Here is a 25,392-nt window from a genome sequence, read left to right on the forward strand (position 1 = left end):
TTTGTGCTAGGTACTCCAATCAGTGGAGAGTTTTCCCCCGATTCCCATTGACTCCAGTTTTACTAGGGTTCCTTGATGCCACACTTGGTCAAGTTCTGCCTTGATGTCAAGGGCTGTCACTCTCACCTCAGGCATTCAGCACTTTTGCCCATGTTTGAACCAAGGCTGTAACAAGGTCAGGAGCTAAAGGACCTGGCGGAACCCAAACTGAGTGTCTGTGAGCTTGCTAACACTATTGATGACCCCTTCCATTGCTTCACTGATGATTGAGAGTAGACTAATGGTGCAGTAATTTGCCGGGCTGGATTTGTCCTGTTTCTTATGTGCAGGACATACCTGGGTAATTTGCCACATTGCCAGGTAGATGCCAGTGTTGTCGTTGTATTGGAACAGCTTGGCAAGTATCCAGTGCCTTCAGCCATTTCTTGATATCACGTGGAGTGAATCCAAATTGGCTAAAGACTGTCATCTGAGATGCTGGGGACCTCCAGAGGAGGCCGAGATGGATTACCCACTTGGCGCTTCTGGCTGAAGATTGCTGTGAATACTTCAGCTTTATCTTTTGCACTGATTTGCTGGACTCCTCCATCATTGAGGATGGGGATATTTGTGGAGCCTCTTCCTCCAGTGAGTTGTCAACTGTCCGCCACCATTCATAGATCATAGAAACCCTACAGTGTAGAAGGAGGCCATTCGGCCCATCGAGTCTGCACCGACCACAATCCCACCCAGGATTCCCGACTGGATGTGGCAGGACTGCAGAGCTTAGATCTCATCCGTTGGTTGTGGGATCGCTTAGCTTCATCTATCACTTGCAGCTTGGCATACTGGTCCTGTGTTGTAGATACACCAGGTTGACACGTCATTTTTAGGTACGCCTGTTGTTGTTCCTGGCATGCCCTCCTGCTACATTGAACGAGCATTCATCCCCTAGATTGGTGGTAATGGTCGAGTGGGGGATATTCCGGGCCATGAGGTTACAGATTGTGGTCGAGTCCAATCCTGCTGCTGCTGATAGCTCACAGCACCTCATAGATCCCAGTTTTGAGCTGCTAAATCTGTTTGAAGTTTAGCACAGTGGTAGTTCCACACAACACGATGGAGGGTAACCTCAGTCTTCAACTCCACCAGGACTGTGTGGTGGTTTCTATCATGGAGAGATGCATTTGCGCAGGCAGTTTGGCGAGGATGACGTTAAGTATTTTTTCCCCCTATCGTTGCTTCCCTCACCACCTGCTCCAGTCCCACTCCAGCAGCCACGTCCTTCAGGATCTGGTCAGCTCGGTCTGCGGTGATACTACCGAGCCACTCTTGGTGATGGACATTGAAATCCCCCACCCAGAGTACATTCTGCACCCTTGCTTCCTCCAAGTGGTGTTCAACACGGAGGAGTACTGATTCATCAGGTGAGGGGGAATGGTACGTGGTAAATCAGCAGCAGGTTTCCTTGTCCATGTTTGACCTGGCGCCATGAGACTTCATGGGATCTGGAGTCAATACTGAGGACTGTGCCACCACCTCTGCTGGCTCTGTCCTGCTGGTGGGAAAGGACATATCCAGGAATGGTGATGTCTGGGACATTATGTGCATGATATTATTCCGTGAGAATGACTATGTCAGGCTATTGCTTGACTTGTCTGAGACAGCTCTCCCAATTTTGGCACAAGCCCCCAGATGTTAGCAAGGACAATTTTGCAGGTTTGCCTTTATCATTTCCGGTCAATGCCGGGTGGTCCATCCGGTTCCATTCCTCCTTGTTCCTTTTGTAGCGGCTGAATACAACTGGGCAGCTTGCTAGGCTATTTCAGAGGGCGTTTAAGATTCAACAACATTGCTGTGGGTCTGGAGTCACATATAGGCCAAAAATGCAGATTTCCTTCCCTAAATGACATTAGTGAACCAGATGAGTGCTTACGACAATTTTTCGTGGCCATCGTTAGACTTTCAATTCCAGATATTTTATTAAGCTTTTTTTTATATAAACAAATATTTGGATAGACAGGGACTTATTAGGGAGAGTCAACATGGCTTTGTGCGTGGTAGGTCATGTTTGACCAATCTATTAGAGTTTTTCGAGGAGGTTACCAGGAAAGTGGATGAAGGGAAGGGGTGGATGTTGTCTACCTGGATTTCAGGAAGGCCTTTGACAAGGTCCCTCAAGGGAGGTTAGTTAGGAAGGTTCAGTCGCTAGGTATACATGGGGAGGTAGTAAATTGGATAAGACACTGGCTCAATATAAGAAGCCAGAGAGTGGTTGTGGAGGATTGCTTCTCTGAGTGGAAGCCTGTGACTAGTGGTGTGCCGCAGGGATCGGTGTTGGGTCCATTGTTGTTTGTCATCTATATCAATGATCTGGATGATAATGTGGTCAATTGGATCAGCAAGTTTGCTGATGATACAAAGATTGGAGGTGTAGTGGACAGTGAGGAAGGTTTTCAAAGCTTGCAGAGGGATTTGGACCAACTAGAAAAATGGGCTGAAAAATGGCAAATGGAATTTAACGCAGACAAGTGTGAGATATTGCACTTTGGAAGGACAAATCAAAGTAGAACATACAGGGTAAATGGTAGGACTCTGAAGAGTGCAGTTGAACAGAGAGATCTGGGAATACAGGTACAGAATTCCCTAAAAGTGACGTCACAGGTGGATAGGGTCGTAAAGAGTGCCTTTGGTACATTGGCCTTTATAAATCGGAGTATCGAGTATAAAAGTTGGAGTGTTATGGTAAGGTTATATAAGGCGTTGGTGAGGCCGAATTTGGAGTATTGTGTACAGTTTTGGTCACCTAGTTACAGGAAGGATGTAAATAAGATTGAAAGAGTGCAGAGAAGGTTCACAAGGATGTTGCCGGGACTTGAGAAGCTGAGTTACAGAGAGAGATTGAATAGGTTGGGACTTTATTCCCTGGAGAGTAGAAGATTGAGGGGAGATTTGATAGAGGTGTATAAGATTTTGATGGGTATAGATAGAGTGAATGCAAGCAGGCTTTTTCCGCTGAGGCTAGGGGAGAAAAAAACCAGAGGGCATGGGTTAAGGGTGAAAGGAGAAAAGTTTAAAGGGAATATTAGGGGGGGCTTCTTCACGCAGAGAGTGGTGGGAGTGTGGAATGAGCTGCCGGATAAAGTGGTAAACATTTAACATTTAAGAAAAACTTGGACGGGTTCATGGATGAGAGGTGTGTGGAGGGATATGGTCCAAGTGCAGGTCAGTGGGACTAGGCATAAAATGGTTCAGCACAGACAAGAAGGGCCAAAAGGCCTGTTTCTGAGCTGTAATTTTCTATGGTTCTATGGTTCTAATTCCACCATCTGCCATGGTGGGATTTGAACTCTGGTCCCCAGAGCATTACCCTGTGTTTCTGGATTATTAGTCAAGCGACAATACCACTGTGCTACTACCGTGCCATCATATAACCTCAACCGTACTTTTGAGGGCTTCATTCTTGGATCGCTATGTTGAGCTGCAAAGATCTGTGAAGGTCTTGATGTTGCATGATGCACCAGCGTCTATCTGACACATCTTGTTCACTTGATACTCTCCTTCTGCAGTCATCATTGTAACAGTCACAAACCATTTATCACCTATAGACTTGACAGAACCAACCTGTTGCATTGTGTATAGTGCTTCATCAGACTTTTCTGCTGATATCTCCCCAATGGTCATCTGTGTAGGCTTACTTTACTTCTTTCTAGCAAGACACTTGTGAGCAAAATGATTTGGCTTCTTGCAGTTAAGACACTCTCCACACTGCAATCCTTATTTTCCTTTATATGGTGTCATCCATAGTATTTGCATCCTGCTCTTTGTCTGCAATTGTTTGCCCTTTTGGCCTGGAATGTTTCTCAGCAGAATGCATCTCCTGGTCTGTTCTGCCATACATGTGCTCCAGCCGATGTAGGCATTTCTTCATACATGTATCCCTTTCTTGAGGGTACATTTCTCCTCCGTCAGTCGAATTGCTCTCATTGAGGATTTCATGGACCCAAGACTATTCAATATTTAAATCAGATCATCTTTTAGCTGGCCAAATTGTGTTATTGTGGCCACATACTGATCTATGTGTTCGGTTTCATCTTGAGCTCTAGTGTTGAATACATAGAGTTCATAAGTAATGTTCACTCAGGGGTTCTAAGTGTTTGTTCAAGGCTTTCAAAATCTCTTCTGTCTGTTTTCTTTGTTCACCATTTAGATTTAAGCTGATATAAAATTTATAGCAGTCCCTCCCCAACAGTGTTAGAAGTGTAGCTGTGCTATCAGTCCTGGCGTGTTAATTAAGTCAGATACATACTCGTAGGTTTGCCATTGCAAGTGGAAAAACTACCAGTTCTGCCACGCTTCAATTTGATTGGAGCTGGGATTGGAAAGTTTAGTGCCATGTTCATTCATCCAATATTTTACTTGCAGCCTTCGGTTTTTATTTGTCCTTTTTCAGCAGCTTTCAGTAGATTTGAACATTTCTGTGTGCATTATGAACAGATGAATTAGGAGTAGAAGTAAGCCATTCGGTGTCTCAGACCTGGTCTACCATTTAATAAGATGATGGTATTTTGAATTCCACATTCCCATCTACCCCTGATAACCTTCGATTCCCTTGTCGAACAATAATCTATTTACCTCCACCTTAATGACACTGTCTTCTGGAGGTGGAGAGTTCCAAAGTGGCATAACCCTCAAAAGAATTCTCCTCATCTCTGTCCTAAAAGGGCGACTCCTAATTTTAAAACAGTGTCTCTAGTTTTGGACTTGCCCACAAGAGGAAACATCCTTTCCACGCCCACCATATCAAAACCATTAAAAATCTTGTATACTTCAAACAAGTCACCCCTCACTCTTCTAAACTCCAGCTCCAGTCTGTCCAACCTTTCCTCATAAGACAACCCGCTCATTCCAGGTATCAATCTAGTAAACCAAATGCATTTACATCCTTCCTTAAATAAAGAAGATCAAAACTGCACATGGTATTCAAGATGTGGCCTCACCAATGCCCTGTATAACTGAAGCATAACAGCCTCACTTTTATGTTCAATTCCTCTCGTAATAAAGGATAGCATTTCATTAGCCTTTTTAATTACACGCTATACCTGCAAACTAATTTTGACTCATACTAGAACACCTAAATCGCTCTGCACCTCAAAATTCTGCAGTTGTTCATAGAATCATAGAAACCCTACAGTGCAGAAGGAAGCCATTCGACCCATCGAGTCTGCACCAACAACAATCCCACCTGGGCCCTATCCCCACTAATCCCTCTAACTTATCACATCCCGGGACACTAAGGGTTAATTTAGCATGTCCAATCAACCTAACCCGCACATCTTTGGACTGTGGGAGGAAACCGGAGCACCCGGAGGAAACCCACGCAAACACAGTGAGAACGTGCAAACTCCACACAGCCAGTGACCCAAGCTGGGAATCGAACCCAGGTCCCTGAAGCTGTTCTGCTTAAGTAATACGCTGCTTTTTTATTCATTTTCCCCATATTGTACTCCAGCTGCCAAATTATTGCTCACTCCACTCAACCTATTTATATCCATTTGCAACTTCCTTATGTCCTCTGCACAACATACTTTGCTACCTATCTTTGTGTCATCTGCAAATTCAGCTACCGTGCCTCCGCTCCCTTCATCCAAGTCATTGATATAAATTGTAAAAAGCTGAGGCCCCAGCTCAGATCCCTATGGGACGTCACTTGTCACATCCTGCCAATCAGAAAAGACCTATTTATGCATACTGCGTTTTCTACCAGCCAGCCAATCTTCTATCCATGCCAATATGTTACCCCCTACACCATAAGTTCCTACTTAGTGCCACTTCAAAGGTTATTGCACAATGTCAAATGCATTCTGGAAATCCAAGTACAGCATATTTACAGGCTCCCCTTTATCCACAGCGCATGTCACTCCAAGGAAGAATTCCAATAACTTGGTCAAACATAATTTCTCTTTCACAAAACCAGGCTGACTCTTCCTGATTGTGTTCATTTTTTCTAAGTGCCCAGCTATAAGGTCCTTAATAATCAATTCCTACACCTTCCCCATGATAGACATCAAGCTCACAGGCTATTAGTTTCCTATTTTCTGTCTCTCTCCCTTCTTGAAGAAAGAGATTATATTTGCTACTCTATTGTCTGATGGAACCTTTTCAGAATCTAGTGAATTTTGGAAAAATTAACACCAAGGCGTCTACCATCTCATTAGCCACTTATCTTAAAACCCTAGGACAAAGCTCATCAGGACTCAGAGACTTGTCAGCCCGCAGTTCCATCACTTTGCTCAGTATTGCTTCCCTCATGATTGTAATTTCATCAAGTTCTTCTCTCCATTCCATCTCCTGATTTACAGCTATTAGTGGAATGTTTTCTGCATCTTCTATAGTGAAGACAGAAGCAAAATATTTGTTCATTTCCTTATTATTTACTATTAACACTCTATTTTCACTATCTAGAGGACCAATGCTCACTTTACTTAATCTAGTCCTTTTTAAATACTCGTGGAAACATTTGCCGTTTGCTTTTACATTTCTAGTTAGCTGCCACTCATACTCTCATTTCTTTCTCCTGATTAACCTTCTCGTCATTCTTTGCCTTCTGATCAATCTGACCTGTCACTCATCTTTGCGTAGTTATATGCCTTTTCTTCAAGTTGGATGCTTTCCTTAAATTCAGTTAAACATGGATTGTGGGTCCTCCCCTTATAATTTCTCTTTATAGTACTTAGAGTACTTGGAGTATTCATAGAATCATAGAATCATAGAAACCCTACAGTGCAGAAGGAGGCCATTCGGCCCATCGAGTCTGCACCGACCACAATCCCACCCAGGCCCTACCCCCACATATTTACCCGCTAATCCCTCTAACCTACGCATTTTAGGATTCTAAGGGGCAATTTTTAACCTGGCCAATCAACCTAACCCGCACATCTTTGGACTGTGGGAGGAAACCGGAGCACCCGGAGGAAACCCACGCAGACACGAGAAGAACGTGCAAACTCCACACAGACAGTGACCCGAGCCGGGAATCGAACCCGGGACCCTGGAGCTGTGAAGCAGCAGTGCTAACCACTGCGGAACTTGTACTTAGAGTATTCTGAAATATCCCATTAAATGTTTACCACTGCTTCTCTATTGATCTATCCCTTAGCCTACTATCCCAATTAACTTCACCAATCTTATCTTTCATGTCCACCTAGTTGCCCTTATTTGAGTTCAAAATACTAGTCTTAGACTCACGCTTCCCCCTTTCAAACTGGATGTAAAATTCAATCATATTTTGGTCGCTGCTACCTAGGGATGCTTTTATTCAGGAGGTGGAGATGCCGGCGTTGAGGACGGCCTAAACCGGGATGTTGGATTTATGTCACATTATCAGTAACCCCCACAGCTTGCCTCCTGGGCTTGTAGAATCTCACTGGCTGTTCTGTCTGGAGACAATATACATCTCTTTAACCTGTGTTGAATGCTCCCTCCACCCACATTATCTGTACCTTTAAGACCTGGCTGGCTGTAGAGATTTGCATTCTAATTAGTATTCTGTAACTTGATTTCTGTGTCTGTGCACTGTTGGAGAACAGATATCCACTCCATCTGACGAAGGAGCTGTGCTCCGAAAGCTTATGGTATTTGCTACCAAATAAACCTGTTGGACTTTAACCTGGTGTTGTGAGACTTCTTACTTTATTCAGGAGGTCATTAATTAATCTAGTCACATTACACATAGTAATTCTAATATAACCTGCTATCTGGTTTGTTCCAGAACAGGCTGCTCTAAGAAACTATCTTGAAAGCATGCTAGAAATTCCTCACCCAGTTTACTATTGCCAGTCTGATTTTTCCAGTAATCACCCATGATTATTGCCATCCTTTTAATCACAAGCACTCAATATTTTTTCCTGCATACCTTGCCCTACATTATGGTTACTGTCAGGGGGCCTGTAGGCCACTCCCACTAGTGACTTCTTTCTGCTATTCCTCATCTCCACCCAAACCAATTTCACATCCTCATCTCCTGAACCAAGGTCATCTCTGAGTATTGCACCAATGCCATCCTTGATTAACAGTGCTACTCCTCCACCTTTATCTAGCTTCCTATTCTCATTGAATGTCATGTACATCTCACTATTCAGGACCCAATCCATGTCATTCTCAGCTACCTCTCCGAAGTGGCTATCAGATAAGAACATAAGAACATAAGAAATAGGAGCAGGAGTAGGCCATCTAGCCCCTCGAGCCTGCCCCGCCATTCAATAAGATCATGGCTGATCTGACGTGGATCAGTACCACTTACCCGCCTGATCCCCATAACCCTTAATTCCCTTACCGATCAGGAATCCATCCATCCGCGCTTTAAACATATTCAGCGAGGTAGCCTCCACCACCTCAGTGGGCAGAGAATTCCAGAGACTCACCACCCTCTGGGAGAAGAAGTTCCTCCTCAACTCTGTCCTAAACCGACCCCCCTTTATTTTGAGGCTGTGTCCTCTAGTTTTAACTTCCCTACTAAGTGGAAAGAATCTCTCCGCCTCCACCCTATCCAGCCCCCGCATTATCTTATAAGTCTCCATAAGATCCCCCCTCATCCTTCTAAACTCCAACGAGTACAAACCCAATCTCCTCAGCCTCTCCTCATAATCCAAACCCCTCATCTCCGGTATCAACCTGGTGAACCTTCTCTGCACTCCCTCCAATGCCAATATATCCTTCCTCATATAAGGGGACCAATACTGCACACAGTATTCCAGCTGCGGCCTCACCAATGCCCTGTACAGGTGCATCAAGACATCCCTGCTTTTATCCCTGCTAGGGCGGCACGGTAGCACAGTGGTTAGCACTGCTGCTTCACAGCTCCAGGGTCCTGGGTTCGATTCCCGGCTCGGGTCACTGTCTGTGTGGAGTTTGCACATTCTCCTCGTGTCTGCGTGGGTTTCCTCCGGGTGCTCCGGTTTCCTCCCACAGTCCAAAGATGTGCAGGTTAGGTTGATTGGCCAGGTTAAAAATTGCCCCTTAGAGTCCTGGGATGTGTAGGTTAGAGGGATTAGCGGGTAAATATGTGGGGTGGGATTGTGGTCGGTGCAGACTCGATGGGCCGAATGGCCTCCTTCTGCACTGTAGGGTTTCTATGATTTCTATGATATAGGCCAACATCCCATTTGCCTTCTTGATCACCTGTTGTACCTGCAGACTGGGCTTTTGCGTCTCATGCACAAGGACCCCCAGGTCCCTTTGCACGGTAGCATGTTTTAATTTGTTTCCATTGAGATAGTAATCCCATTTGTTATTATTTCCTCCAAAGTGTATAACCTCGCATTTCTCAACGTTATACTCCATTTGCCATATCCTCGCCCACTCACTCAGCCTGTCCAAATCTCTCTGCAGATCTTCTCCGTCCTCCACACGATTCACTTTTCCACTTATCTTTGTGTCGTCTGCAAACTTCGTTACCCTACACTCCGTCCCCTCCTCCAGATCATCTATATAAATGGTAAACAGTTGCGGCCCGAGTACCGATCCCTGCGGCACGCCACTAGTTACCTTCCTCCAACCGGAAAAACACCCATTTATTCCGCCTCTTTGCTTCCTGTCGGATAGCTAGTCCCCAATCCACTTTAACACACTACCCCCAACTCCGTGTGCCCTAATCTTCTTATTTATCATATTTATTTACTTCAATGTGCACTATTAATTTACTTTGTTACGAATGCTACACGCACTCAGATACAGAGCCATTAGCTTTGCCTTTTTGTTATCTTTGCAACATCTAGTCTTGACTGTTGGTGCATTCTTAATAATATTGGAAATTAAGGGACGCAGAAAAAACTATTTGGCTCTCCTGTACTGGCTGCACAGAACAGTGTGAAACTCCCTCACTATACTATCCCCTACTCCCACTACATTCCTTTTTGCTCCCCTCACTTGAATGGCTTCCTGTACCACGGTCAGTTAGCGCATCCATCCTGTAGACCCCACTCTCATCCAAACAAGCTGGAAGAACCTCTTGGACAATTGCAGAGGCCCTCCAGGTCCCCTTACCTGCCTCATTCACTGACACTCTCCTGTACTTGGCCACTAACCAAATCAGAAGGTCTGATCCTAAGGGGTGTGACTGCCTCCTAGTACAAAGCATCTGGGTTACTGTCCCCCTCCATGTGTCACAATGTCTACAGCTCAGCCTCCAGCTCAAACTCTGAGCCTGCAGCCACAGACACTTACTGCAGATGTATTTGCCTAGACCAGTGGAGTCCACAAACTCTCACATTCTGTAATTGAAGCATATCACCCTCCCTGCCACCTTTATTGCGTGATCATTAATTTATTGTTTTTCAAGTTATATTTGTAAACCTTATTTCTCCTAGTAAGCTTTATCAATGTTAGTAGACTTTACTAATATCAATAAGACCTTAAAATGGCCGATAAAGTACCTGAGTATTGAAGGATAAATGAACAAAATTAACCAATAAATTCCTTACCCATTTCCCAATGATACCATTTTTAATCACACATACAATATGGTCAGCTCACAGACCGAGCTCCTGCTAGATATTAAAGCTCTCAGACCTCTCCAGTTACTGATTAATCTACTTCTCCTGTTGGACCAAAGTGGAAATCAAATGCTGGAGACTGCAAAAGAGTAGAAGAAAGAACATCTCTTCCCATCCTTCACCAAACTCCTAACTCAGTAAGCTGCACTTCTTGTAATAAAGCACTCTCTTCCCACACCAAATTCCCACTTTAAATCAAATTTCCAAATCCTATCGTTGTCTCCCTTACTGACCGTGTCTGATCAGTCATCAGTTGACTTAGCATCCTGCTACAGTAATTAACACCAATTTAATCAAGGGCCTTCAGCTGATTAACAGAGGGCCTGCAAGAACCTGGCAGGCTCTGTTCAACAAGGCAATTTAACTCACTTGAAAGATAGTTACTTCTGTTTCTAAGCCAGGGTCTTTATTAACAAAGAAAACCTGCACAGAAGCCAACAACCCCCCAGATGCCCCAGTCACTACGTGCCTTCTAGATGTCTTCTGCCCAAGGTAGGACTCCACCCCCTGCGGGATTACGTACTCTCAGTCCCCATTGTTCCCTCAAGTCGGGTGACCCTCTTCTGCTGTGTTGCCTTTAAAGGGACAATCACCACAAGTACTGTTGCATTTCAAAACCCAAAAAGGTGATAACCGTCAGAATCCTTGGAGAAGGAGGAAGAAGACGAGTGGGGGGCAAAACAGCATTATTCTCTCAAAACATTTGGCTTCAGACACTTGCAAATACATTTTTTGTACTTGTGCACTAAGCTCTACAATAGTTGAGGAAGGGATATTCGTCCAAAGATGTGCGGGTTAGGTTGATTGGCCATGCTAAAATTGCCCTTAGTGTCCTGGGATGAGTAGGTTAGAGGGATTAGTGGGTAAATATGTAGGGATATGGAGGTAGGGCCTGGGTGGGATTGTGGTCGGTGCAGACTCGATGGGCCGAATGGCCTCTTTCTGTGCTGTAGGGTTTCTAAGATTCTAAGATTCTTGTTAGTTGCTTGGTTCTCCACTACCATTCTCAACTGGATGTAATAGAGCTATAGAACTTTACTCTGATCGGTCGGTTTTGGGACCACTTAGCTGTGACTACAGCCTGGTGCTTTCAATGTCTAGTATGCAGGCATACCCTGTTTAATAGATTCACACCTCATTCTAAGGTATGTCTGATGCTGCTCCTGACACAGTTTACACTCTACATTCTAGTTTGGTCTCATGGATTAGTGGTGATGGAGAAATGAGGGATGTACCAGGGTGTGAGGTTATAGATTGTAGCAGTGGTGTACAATTCTACTGCTACTGATTAAGTACATGGTAAAATGCCAGTGTTGCAGTGCAGAATCTGTTGATACTGTCACCCTGCTTTTCTACTCTTATTTGTGGTTTCAAAGGAGTAGTACATTTCAATGAAATCTCATCTCATTGACGCCAAGTTTTGGTCTGCTAAATCTGTGCTTCGCCTGTCTCACACAGTGGTAGTGCCACACAGCATAATGGAGGATACCTGCATGGAGGAGAGATTTTACCTTTACAAGGACTATGCACTTCCAACAATGATATTGTGGGCAGACATGTCCGCTAACAGTGGGTCCCAAAGCAAGAAAGTATTCTACTTGCAAGCTTTGACACCTCTTTCCTTAATAATCAGATCTTTCAACAAAATATGCTTTGCTTAAAGCATCATACATACTTGGTAAACCACATGAAATATCCTTGTGCAACATTCTGAAATAATAGGCATTGATTTCACATCTAACTGACTCACTAATCATACAGTATATAAATCAACCTCTGTAGGACACAATCCTCTCTATATGATTATTTGCTTCATAGTAATCTTTGATATAATAATATTTATCATTTCAATATAACAAAGGCGTATAATACTATCTCTTAATTAGGTAGCTCTTTTGTATCTTACAAAAAGATAATGAGCAGGAAAAGATGAAATTAAGGGTAAAAATAAATCAAAAAGAACCTTATACTGTAATTGTCAAGAGTTCAAAAAGTTTAAACTGGGTGATGTAGTGGGTAAAAATGCTCTCCTTTTGCTTCTGGGATATAGTCTTTCTTAGTCCAGACTGATAAGGTGAAAGTCTTACCTTGTTGATGGTTGTTAAAAGATTCTAAGTGAAAGGAACCTGGAAAGGCTCGGACTAGTTCGCAGTCTGGAGCAGAAAACTGCCCATCATTCAGCCCTAATTAACACTAATTGGACAATCTCACTCAGAGAGGCTATTAGAATAGCTGATGTGGGAAATGAAAGTGCCATCTTGATTCAGTGAAGGGCACTCTTTTGAGCTAGGGGACTATGGCAATTAGGGCAGCAAGGAGGGAGCTCTGAACTGCATCTAACCCATGCCCATCCTGACCTAGAGCAAGTTGATTGCTGACTCTGGGTCTAAGGAGTTGAAAAACACTTTATTCCTCACCACTAGTATCCTTGATCTGGATTGACTCAAAATTCACCAGGAATTTTTTTTTAATTTATAGGTACATAGTTAATTTGGGTGCAGTGTAACGCCAATTAGACATTTGTGCATGGTTATGTTTTTGCTAGTTAGTCCCTGTTATGTTTTATATTTCTGTACTTCAACAAACTGATGTAACCTCACACCCTAAATATCCTTATTTGTTGTAAATTCAATTATTAGATTTTTTAGTATCAGTTGTAGTTCATATTATTGCAATAACTGAAAACCGGAAACTAATGGAAGGGAGGGAGATTTTGCGAGGGCACCTTCATTTGGGTGTATTTGACAATTTAGTTAATACTCTTCTTTCCCATTGACGTACAAATACCATTCTGTGGTTAGATGTGTTCCTTTATTCATAATACTTCTAATTCAAGGCAGCAATGGGGAAGGAACAGCTTCTGCATATTGCTTCATAGATTGAACTAAGACTAAAGCTCGAACAAGAACATCAGCAAAAATGAACTGTTCGGGAGAAAGGGATACCTGTCCTCACATTGTGACTTTTCTTCAAAGTAATATACTTTCGAGTGTTGCAGCGCAGAATTTGATGATACTGTTTCCCTATTTTTCTACTCTTATCTGTGGTTTTGAAGAATTAGTACATTTCAATTAAATTGCGTTACACATCTACTGCTTTGGAGATTGAATTAATTTCACAAAATTAGAATCACAAAGAAGTGTCAGGCTTCCTCCAGAAACTTAAGAGTAAAACATGATACGATGCATGTTTTTGCAGCCTTGGGAAATCCCTGTTCTGAGCTGAATTAGTTGATCTCGGATGGGGCCTGAGCATCTCAGGTTTACAGACAATATGCTTGCTATACTATGGCTTCTGCCGGTAAATGGATGCTGGCGAAGGCTAAAAGTGGATTTGGTTGGACTGGGGTAAACACAGTAAGAGTTTTAACAACACCAGGTTAAAGTCCAACAGGTTTATTTGGTAGCAAATACCGCTCTGAAAGCTAATGGTATTTGCTACCAAATAAACCTGTTGGACTTTAACCTGGTGTTGTTAAAACTCTTACTGTGTTAAATAACGTGCCAGGAATCACTTTTAAATCTTGCACGTGATGAGTAGCTACTTTGAAAAGTTACAAGAGCGTTACTGTTGTCCATGGAACCGTATCCAGCATGAGTTGTTGCTTTCACGAGAAGAAATAACATTGGAACAAACACAAATCCATGATATTTTATTTTCTAATCAAAGCATCTTATAAATAGCCATGAGTTGTCAGGTGATGAAAGAACATGAAGTCTTTGAAATTTTAAAACCTAGTCCATTTATTTCCCCGATTTAGCCCAAGAAAGAGCACAGTGTTAACTGGGTAGCTCATTTCTTGAAAATGGACCTGAAATTGACAAATAAATCAATAATAATGAGATCCTGTCACTTTAACTGACAGACAGTGGTAGCTGCTATCCTTGCTGATTATTGATTTATGCTGTCTTAGTACTGGGGATGTTGGCTTTCATACAAACAGACATCATTAAAGTTTACTTTTTTTTAACCTTTGAGTAAATGATATAATATTGAATATCAACACATGTCACATACCCAGCAAGTATTGAAATGGAGTCGGACTAATTGGGTGCAACAGATGGAAAGAATCGGCTGCATCTATTTCCAGTTCACAAATCTCTCCCGATATACTGATATTTTAATGAAGTTAGTTTCCTTCTTTTGAGGATAATCTCGCAAGGAATGCTCACAATGAAGCTTAGAAATGTTTATATTCGTACGTAGCCTGGGGAAAGAATCTCACTGCTCGTGACATGTATCATTATTGTCAATGGATTAAAAATGAAATTGTGTACAAAATTACAACACACAGTAACCAGAGCAATTAGCTTTATTTCTTGTTGCAGTAGGTTAGAAAAGAGAAAGTGAATGCAGTAGTCAGGGTTCAGCCTATTGTATTGTAAAATCCGATTGCAATTCAGTTCTAAAACACAGCAGGTCTACACAACCGTGTGGAACTTAGTTGACTGTATGCTGAATAACTCGGGTGTCATTTAAAAAGAATTATTCTGCATGGTTTGTAATGTCAGTGCCTCTCACTTTTAAGCCTCTATGGGATAACTTCTTGAGCAACAGAAATCTATGTGAATGAGATGGACAGAATCTGTTATGGGATTTATAAACATCAAGAGTAAAGGCCCAATGGAATATGAACATAATTTGAATGTCTAGATTGGATTAACGTCTTAAATATGCTTGGTGGTGGACAATATTATAATTAATATTCTTTGTCAAATTCAGGTTGGTATTATATGTGACATTTTATCAAACTTGAGGATCTTCAGACATAATTTACTCTCTGGGACAATAAATAACAAAATAATTTGTATTTACAAATTCATATTTAAATTAATTACATTATGTACTTACTGTTGTTATTGCCTTGACTGTATTGTACTTGAAACTACAGTTGAATCTCTGACAAACAAGAATGAAAATGTATTAGACTACATGGCAGAATCAGTACTGTTAGCAGGTGAATTTTAACAGGGAAATGTAATTACTATGTCATCCAATGCTAGCATTTAAGCACCCATGTCAATTTTTATTCAGTGGATTCTAACAAATTAAGGCATGCTCTGTGTTTTTTGTCAAATTATAATTTATAAAGTCAGCAGTAGGAATGTAGGCAAAATCAATGTATCGATCTTGCAGGAAGAAAAGATGTAAATGCTTTTCAGCACTCATGGGGTTAATATGATCATACATTACCTGTGTCACATAATCCATTTTAAAGGCTAAGGGCTATTTAAAGGAACAAAATATCTGTTTAAACCTTACAAAATAAAATGAAAATGAATAGCCTTCGCTGGCTCTGATTTATATTCAAGACAAACTTCATTAACACAGAGTGCCTCCAATTAGTTAAGTCGTTAATTTTGTCCATGGGAATTGCAAGTCAGGTTCTCAGTTCTTGTCTAAAATTGTCAGTGAAATCTAAACGTAACTGTGTCAGCCTGATAACCAGATACTGCTCATCTGGGAATCTTTCCCCTGAGTTGTGCTCTTAGCCATGATTGTAAGAACATAATTTAAAAATGATGCTTTTATAGCATTGGATAATCACAGGTTTAGATTAAATTAAATTAATGATGGCACTCAGTCCTACTTATCTGTTTATGTGTAAATAGCAAAATCAAAATCCCATTTGCCTGCAATGACAACATTTTAGTAGCATACAGCTCATCAGTGAAAGACTTGGCCCTTTAACTCTGTTCGCTCCACACAGATGCTGAGTACTTCCAGCATTTTCTGTTTCTAAATTAGGGTGAAGAATTGCTTTGGTCATTGTATGTTGTAACATGGTAAATACATTCAAAAAGAACACGTCTGCCATGTCCCCATACATAGAACCAGAACAATTCAACCCCCTCCGTAATATTTATTTTATATCTTTTAACAGAAGCAACACATAAGCAGAACTAAAGTTAACTTATGCTTAATTTACTTACGAAAGAAACTGGTTCTATTAAAAAATTAAACTCCATAATCTTAGACTTGGATTAACACAATTCACAAAAGCTGCCATGTAATACAAAGAACATGGATAACATTTCTTGCTTGCATTTGTACCAAGGTTAGAAACAGAACGAGTTCTTGAGTTGGTTTTCAGTGCACTATATTACCTGGGCACAATTAATATTTGGAAATAAGATGGGTTGGTCCCGCACTTGTATAGGAACCCACGTGATCTCCTTCACATTTAAATGATTGATTTAAGGGGTGGCGGCATAGGGGGGTCAAAGCATCTTTCATCCAAACAAGGCTGGAGTCTCAGCAGGAGATGATTCTCGTCATATATTCTGATGGCAAACAATCAGCTTAAGAATTTGTGTGAAATGTTTTCAGAACTCTACTTTTAAGTCTGTGACTAGGTAATGGTGCAGAAATTCAATTGCAGATATTTACCATCAAATGGGAAGAATCAAGGGCTGGGTCAGCATTTCACTGATGAGCTGGATGCTACTAAAATGTTGTCATTGCAGGCAAATGGGATTTTGATTTTGCTATTTACACATAAACAGATAAGTAGGACTGAGTGCCATCATTAATTTAATTTAATCTAAACCTGTGATTATCCAATGCTATAAAAGCATCATTTTTAAATTATGTTCTTACAATCATGGCTAAGAGCACAACTCAGGGGAAAGATTCCCAGACGAGCAGTATCTGGTTATCAGGCTGACACAGTTACGTTTAGATTTCACTGACAATTTTAGACAAGAACTGATCACTTCTGGAAAAGCCAGGCTTGGAAGGTCTCTGAAGAAATATGGAGCAGCATTGGATTGGGGGAATTCATGAGCGAAGTGGCAATCTGATGATCATTGCCACTGCTCGGAACATCCGAGCCCAAGTTTCAGCTCGATGACCTTTCATCAGACTTGAAAAAGTTAAGCGATGTAACAAGTTTTTAAGCAAGTCCAGAAGCGGGGAAAGTGGGGTTGGGGGCGGGGGAAAGAAAAAACAACCATCTCTCTCTGTCGTGTCATTCTGTGGAAATGCACCCAGAGGCAGTTCATTCTAACATCTGTGCACATAGTATTGACATTTAAAAATACAGTTCCTACTGAATGAAATGCATCAAAGTTTGAAAAAAATCAGGAAGCTGGTGGAACGTTCAAAAGTGCCCAGGTTAAAAATGTAATTCTGCAACACCTCTGCAGGATGACTGCACTATTTTTAACTTGTGCGACTCAATCTTTATAAATTTAGTAGGATCCTTTCATTGTGACTCACCTTCCACCCATCAGTCTAATGGAAATTGATTGTTTTTTAGGTGTTAAACAATGCGCTACTGATCATGATTATCAGTAGAATACCCCCTAAATGCTCAATCCAGTAACACATCTGTAGCAACCTGCGTGCATCGGATAAGAGAGTGTACAATTGACTCATTGGGCTGTATCTATTGTCTTGCAATTGCAGGAATATGGGCATAAACTGTAGAACAAAAGTAATGCTTCTTCATGTCATTTAATTACACTAAGCATTTAGTTTCAAAATACTAAATCAATGTGCCTTGATTTGCTAAGTTTATTTATTTGAAATTTGTGATAATCCCACACGGGAAATCACTGATTGACCTCCCTGTGGAGCTCATTGAGTATGAGCTCCCCTGGTAACAGGCAGTGGCCTGCCCAACCCAAACTCATTACCTGAGCCTTGTACTCCCAGACAGGGACCAATGTGTGTATGCCACAGTAGTGGTTTTACTTTGCACTCTGGAATAAACTATGTTCCTTTCCAGTCAGGCTTCCTGAGTCATTACATTGGCGACGAGGAACAAGAAAAGTTTCAAATAGCCTTACCTCTCAACAAACCCAGTGACGGGGAGATATTGAAAATGCTGCTGTTTGGGAGACTGGAAACTTATAATGCAGGTGTACGCCGAAAGAATGAGATATTTCTTCCAGGCAAACAGAATAGAAGGGAGCAATTAACAAAACGTCATTCTCCTGACTGCTTGTGGGGCCCCAACTTTCAGTATCATAAATAGTTTAACTGACCTGGCAGCCCCAAATTCAAAATCTTTTGACGAATTGGTAGATATGGTATCGGACAACTACAACCCTAAACCGTCTGTTATATTGCTATACTACAGGTTTAACACGGCAACTAGACTCCCTGGGGAACCAGTCACTGAATTCTTGACGAGACTGCGGAAATTGGTGGAACCCCCTGAGTATGGGTCAGCATTTCTGGAAATGTTAAGGAATGGTTTAGTGTGTGGAATTAATAATATCGCGACCCAAAGGAAACAACTGACTGAATCAACTCTGGACCTCAAGAAAACCATTGAGCTGGTCCTTTCCTGTGAACCGTGGAAAAAGGGGCCCAGGAGCTTCAGGGTCCCATAGACTGTCCCGTCCTCAGCCTTGGATGATCCCTACACCGCAGAACCAAATCCCCAGCGGGTAACACTCGCGTCTCCCATTTGCTGCCAAGAAAGGGTGATTGGAGTTGAAGGCCACGAGATTCCAGAACTAGATGGGAAGTCTCTCCACCATGCTGCACCCGTAATCATAGGGTCTCCCCCAGATAGGTTTCAGAAACAGGCAAAACCTGTACTGCCCAGGCCAAAGGGCAAAGCCACCTCAGGACAGTGTGTTCCAAATTAACCAGCCTGAGAATGAGGAATTGATGCAGCTAAACTGCATTGCCGCACCTAAAGTGACTCCAATCCAGATTAAACTCCATGTAAATGGCCACCCCCTAGACATGGAGGTGGGCACAGAGAGCTGCTGTACCTATTATTGGGGAGCAAACCTTTAGGTGACTCTGGGCATCTTGCCCTTAAGCCTGTGGGACACCAAGGCTAGATTGGCGACATATACTGGGGAGCCGTTACGTATTGTTGGGACCACTGTAACCCCAATTACACTCGGGCAGCAGAAAGTCCAACTCTCCCTAATAGTGGTACAACAACCAGGGCCCAGCCTTTTGGGAAGGGACTGGCTACAGAAAATCTGCCTGGATTAGCAACAGATCTTTAAAATGAATACTGGCAATTTATACAAAGTCATTGAAAAGTATCCCAAAGTGTTCCAAAAAGAGCTCGGGAAAATAAGAGGTGCTGGAGCCAAGATCTACATGAACCTATGCCTACGTGCCAAAGTAGAGGCCAAATTGGAATGTCTAGAGGAAATTGGCATTATACTCCCATTTGCTGAATGGGACACGCCAGTATTTCCAGTTTTAAAACCTGACAGTTCGGTCCGTCTCTGTGGGGATTATAAATTGACAGTTGACAGAGTCTCCTACTTAGACAGATATCTTATGCATAGGAAACTTGTATGCGAAGCTGGCTGGGGGGGTCATATATTTTCCAAATTAGACATGAGCCATGCCTATCTCCAACTTGAGGTGTCATCCAGGCAGTATGTCACCATAAATACTCACAGAGGTCTGTTTGAGTACACTCGTTTGCCCTTTGGGGTGACTTCGGCTTGCGTCATTTTTCAAAGAGTGTGGAGAACATCCTTCAAAGGATGCCCAGAGTTTGCAGTCGATCTTGGTAACATTTTCATCTCAGGAACTACTGCAACAGAACGTTTGGAGAATCATGGGCACGAGGGGGAACCCTTGGACTTTGGGGTCTGGGGGTTGGGGGGGGGGGTGTAATAACCCCCAAGAGGTCCATGGGGAATCACTGATTGATCTCCGAGGGGCTTGTTGAGTATGAGTTCCCCTGGTAACAGGCAGTGGCCTGCCCAGCTGGAACTCATTATCTGAGCCTTTTAGAAGGCAGGCCCAGGACTGAGCCTGCTGAATTGTAGTCCCAGGTAGGGACTAATGTACACCACAGTAGTGGTTTTACTTTGCGTTCTGTAATAAACTATGTTCCTTTCCAGTCGGACTTCCTGAGTCATTACGAAATTACTTTACAATTTAATACAGTCATTGAATAAATAATTAGTAGTCATCCTTTTATTTATTAAGTCATATTTGCTAAAGCTTGATGTATTTTTGATGAAAAATACGTATCTTAAAATTGGTATTTAATAAATACAAAGAGAATTTACCAAATGAAAAATATTGGTTTTGCTGTGGCTTGAAGTGACTGATTAATTAGAAATATTTATAAATAAAATTTGTAAAATTCAAATGTGATTATAAATACATATCTTAAAATAATTTAATAACCCTTGACATGTAAATCAAATTTACTCAAGTGGTTTAGTTATTCGATCCAGAGGAGCTACAAGCTAGCTTTCCTGATCCAGTAATGTGCAGAAACAAAGGAACCACTTTACAGAGCATGTGAATTTATTCAATAAACCCATCTACATTCCATGTATCTTCCTCTTTCTTTTGGCAGAGCGTTTGGAGATCTCTGAGCTAATTAGGCCCTGGATGTTTCCCCACTTTAGATGTGATCAGGACTTATGGGAGCCAAGGGAGCAGGTCACCGCAGTAAACAGCTGCTATCAAAGGAGACTAAACATAACAAAAAGCTTGGAAGAGACTTAGAAAAAAAAGATTCACAATCTGAGAAAAGAATACATTGACACCAAAGTTAGGAAAAGGATGGGCTTCAAGGGGGCTCCTCTGGAATTAACATCACTGAAGAACATTCGATCGCGGTTTCATTGAACAACTGGACATATAAGATGGTTTCTCTTTGTGGTCTTTAAATTCTATTTTTTCAATAGATAGTTTTATTTCAGGGATTGGATCGAGGGTACGCAAGTAGGGGAATTAAACTTGCCCCTAAAGCTTCCTGCTCCTTTTTAACAGAGAGCAAAACTACCAAATAGCAGAAGCTGGAAGTGAAAGGGTAAAGCCACTTGGTAAGATTAGCATTTATTTCCCACATTCTCCCAGGAGTTTCTGCAATCACAACAGACACAATACAATTCTGCAGCTTATTAAAAAAAGTAGATAAACCTTATATCATAGAATATCATAGAATCCCTACAGTACAGAAGGAGGCCTTTCAGCCCATCAAGTCTGTACCGACCACAATCCCACCTGGGCCCTATTCCCGTAACCCCACACATTTACCCTGCTAATCCCCCTGACACTAGGGTCAATTTAGCCCGGCCAATGCACCTAACCCGCACGTCTTTCAGACTGTGGGAGGAAACCGGAGCACCCGGAGGGAACCCACGCAGACACGGGGAGAATGTGCAAACTCCACACAGACAGTGACCCGAAGCTGGAATTGAACCCGGGTCTCTGGTGCTGTGAGGCAGCAGTGCTAACCACTGTGTCACCCAAAGAGCGCGAATGCAGTCCCCCCACTACCACAAATTCAACAGTCGATTATCCCACATTTGGGGACATCGCAGGCATCGGCAGACCCAGAGTGAAATGGGACAGCCTCATCCTGGGAGATCAGCCTGCCTGATCATTGACTCTCTCCTGCCTTCTCACCAGAAGCCTGACAATGATTCCATGATAAATATCAGCGTTGTGGAAGACACAAAGATGCGGGTGATTTTCTAAGTACTGTGTAATAGTGCATTTCCCAACTGAGTCAAAAATGAATTCACTTGATGATCATTCTAAAGGGCCTGTTACTCTCATCTTAAACCAGTTAAAGGGGCAAGATCTGGCAAGAAAACAGGCCAGTGGAGCTGAACAGTTTCACGCCGGTTTTATCCCCACAACTCATACACTGCCATATTCGCATAAGATTCCGCCCAGACGGATTTTTAATCAGCAAGGGAATCAAGGGTTATGGGGATAAAGCAGGAGAGTGGAGTTGAGGATCATCATATCAGATCAGTCATCAGTCTCACTGAATGGTGGAGCAGACCCTACGGGCTGAACAGCCTACTCCTGCTCCTATGTCTTATGGTTTTCTGCTACCCAAATGCACAGTGCAATCTAATTCTCAGAAGGACGCTACTTTGTCATGTGTAAATGATACCCAAGAAGAATAATGCAAGAGTCTTTGAGGGCGATCTTACCGGCTCGACCCACCAGTTAGCCAGTGAGGTGAGCCAGTAAGATCGGACGAGAGGCATAAAATTGGGTTCGCGCCCAGTTTTCCACCTCTTGCGATGTTACCTGCCCTGTTTTGCCAGCGAAATCGGCTTGTGCCCATGAAGGGCGTGAAAGCCAATTTCAATATTCCCAACCTAATTTACATCAGTCATGTAAATTTATATTAGTGAGTCCTGGATGCTATTGTCCGGGCCCATTTGCACTTAACTGCTCACCAATCGAGGTCCTCACCAGCGCATATAGTCCCCACCAACGGGGACCAGACATGATGGCCTCGCTGGTGGGAATGGAGGCCATTAAAGCCCCCACTAGTGGTCAGGTGCAGGGCCAGCCTGGCAGTGCCCAACAAGGGGGCAGGACCTGAAGGAGCGGAGCCCATGAAGGGGGGAGGCAGGGGGGAGCTCCATTGGGATGAGGGAAGCGGGTACCCTGCAGATGGGGAGGTGGGGATTGGCAACATTGGGGGCAGCAATCATGGGGGTGAGAATCAGTGATGTCTGAGGCAGTGATCGGGGGTTGTGGGGATCGGTGGTGGTCTGGGGGGGGGGGGGGGGGGGGGGGTTGATGACAAGAGATCTCGCAATGCACTGTGTACACTGTCCGCCTGTGCAAAGTGCCCCTAGAGCTCAGCAGCCGGCTTCCAGGTAAGAATCGGCTCCACCCCCTCCCCCTGCTGGCGAGAATCACATTTGGTCTTTTTTAACTAAGTACTGTACGATTGCAACTGGGAGCTCGTCCAAAAAATTCAGCATTTAGAATTTATTTGGTAAGATCGTCCCCTTAACATTTCCAGTCTGTATGACTTCTTCAGAGCTCTGAGGAAGAGCCATCCAGACTCAAAACATGAACTCTTTCTCTCTTCACAGATGCTTCCAACCTGCTGAATTTTTCCAGCATTTTCCGTTCTTGTTTCAGATTTCCAGCATCTGCTGTATTTTGCTTTTATTTTAGCATAAAAGTCTTATTGAATTTGCTCTCAGTGTTGCTGGATTGATAGGAAGATAATACAGTGACCAGCTTCCTTGACAGTGAATCAGTAGCCAACCAGCAACAGGGCATGTCAGAATTCAATGTCAGAAACTGAAGAAAGGAATTGTGTGCATCAGAGGCACCGCTACATGCAATGCTAATTATGGACTGATTTCTAGATCTTTCCATAAGTCAACACAAAGACCAATTATGAATTGTTTCTTAAGCTTAAAGTGAATCTATCTTTGAACTTATCCTTCATAAGAGATTTCAAGGGTTTGGGGAAGGAAGCAAAACCTGCTGCAAAGGATGTAATCTTTTCCTGCTCATCCTTCTGCTGGTAGCTGTTGTATTATGCATTAGATGAGTCCCTCCTTTGTCAGGTTGACACATTTCTAATATGGCTTCGCTCTTGTTTAGACCAAATGCAAATTGAAGCAAAATGATCTTGCCTTTACCAGCATGAAATCAATAAAATCTGGGCACATGACAAATATATGGCAAATTCAATCCATGCCTCCAAAGATCCTGTGAAATATTGCTTTGTGTCTGGTAGGGTGCTTTTACACAGATGCATCATTTGATGACTATGTTGTTTGATGCAAGGCTTGCATCTATCTATTGCAACCCAGCCCCAAAACAGATGATCTGGTCATTATCACATTGCTTATTGTGGGAACTTGCTATGTGCAAATTAGCTGTCATATTTCTTACTTTACTGATTTTGAGCTTGTGTTTGCCGTCTGTGTGAATGTCGGTGATGCTTCTAGATCTGGAAGATGCAGTTCTCCCCGGTGAGAACACAATATCTGATCTTCCCTGACCCTCACCGGTGACGTCACGCCCATAATGGGTGTGAGCTTGCTTTACATTAAATGTTATTAACTCACCCCATTTGCCATATACTGACCCCCCTCCCCTGCTGTATATTAATGATGTGGAGATGCCGGTGTTGGACTGGGGTGAACACAGTAAGAGTTTTAACAACACCAGGTTAAAGTCCAACAGGTTTATTTGGTAGCAAATACCATTAGCTTTCGGAGCGCTGCTCCTTCGTCAGATGGAGTGGAAATGTGCTCTCAAACCAGGGCACAGAGACACGATTAATATTAATACCTTATATTAATACCACATCGACACTGGCGCGGTTTACAAGTTCGCACAGACATGAACCTGTTGTGGGGGTCTCTCAAGGGGGCGCATAAAGGTAAGTATACGCGCCCCCCCACCCCGGGGAAGAGGGCTACTTACCAGACAGTGCCCAGCAATGCTACCTAGCACTGCCCCTTGGCACAAGTTGGCCACTCCCAGGTTGGCACCATGCACATTCAACATCTGGCAGTGCTTTTGCTACCAAATAACCTGTTCGACTTTAACCTGGTGTTGTTAAACTTCTTACTGTGCCAACCTGTGCCAAGGATTGGGCCCCAGTCAGAGCCTCAAGGGGAGGTGGGTATCGGCTCAGACTGTGGGGGAGGTGGGGCGGGGAAGGAGCCGGTGACTGGGGAGGGGGAGATGGGTACTGGCTCACTGTAAGCGGGGAGTGCAGATGAGGGGCAGGATGGGTACCGGCTCAGATTGTGTGAGGGGGGAAAGAAGGTGCCAATGATTGGCTGGGGGGGGTGGCAGTGGGTACTGGCTCATACTGTGTGAGGGGGAAAACGTGCCAATGATCGGTGGGGTGGGAGAGAAGGGGCTGATGATTGGGGAGGGGGAGGGTGGAGAGAGGAGCTACCTCTGATCGAGGAGGGGGCCCTGAGACCTCCATGGTGGACTGGCAGGGGGGTGGGGTGGTTTACTCAAGTCCTGATCAGGGTGCCCTTTAATGATGGCGCCCCTGTGCAGCTGGGTTTGACGCGATTTTGAGGCCCCACCCCCTGGCTTGATTAGTGGGAAACACGCCCCCTTGATTTTTGTTTTTGGCAGAGTGTGGTAGAAATGGAGAGAAAACCGA

At 43.1% G+C, this 25,392-nt stretch overlaps 1 protein-coding gene and 1 non-coding gene across 2 annotated transcripts in view; one reads left to right on the top strand and one right to left on the bottom strand.

Moving 5' to 3' along the window:
• Positions 1 to 25,392, top strand: part of LOC144482023 (complement C1q-like protein 2) — a 51,924-nt gene that overhangs the window by 18,799 nt on the left and 7,733 nt on the right. The window lies entirely within an intron of this gene.
• Positions 21,734 to 21,896, bottom strand: LOC144482052 (U1 spliceosomal RNA). Its single transcript, XR_013495851.1, has one exon. It is a non-coding gene; the product is annotated as a U1 spliceosomal RNA (small nuclear RNA).

Source organism: Mustelus asterias, chromosome X (assembly GCF_964213995.1).
Source record: "Mustelus asterias chromosome X, sMusAst1.hap1.1, whole genome shotgun sequence".
NCBI lineage: Eukaryota > Metazoa > Chordata > Chondrichthyes > Carcharhiniformes > Triakidae > Mustelus > Mustelus asterias.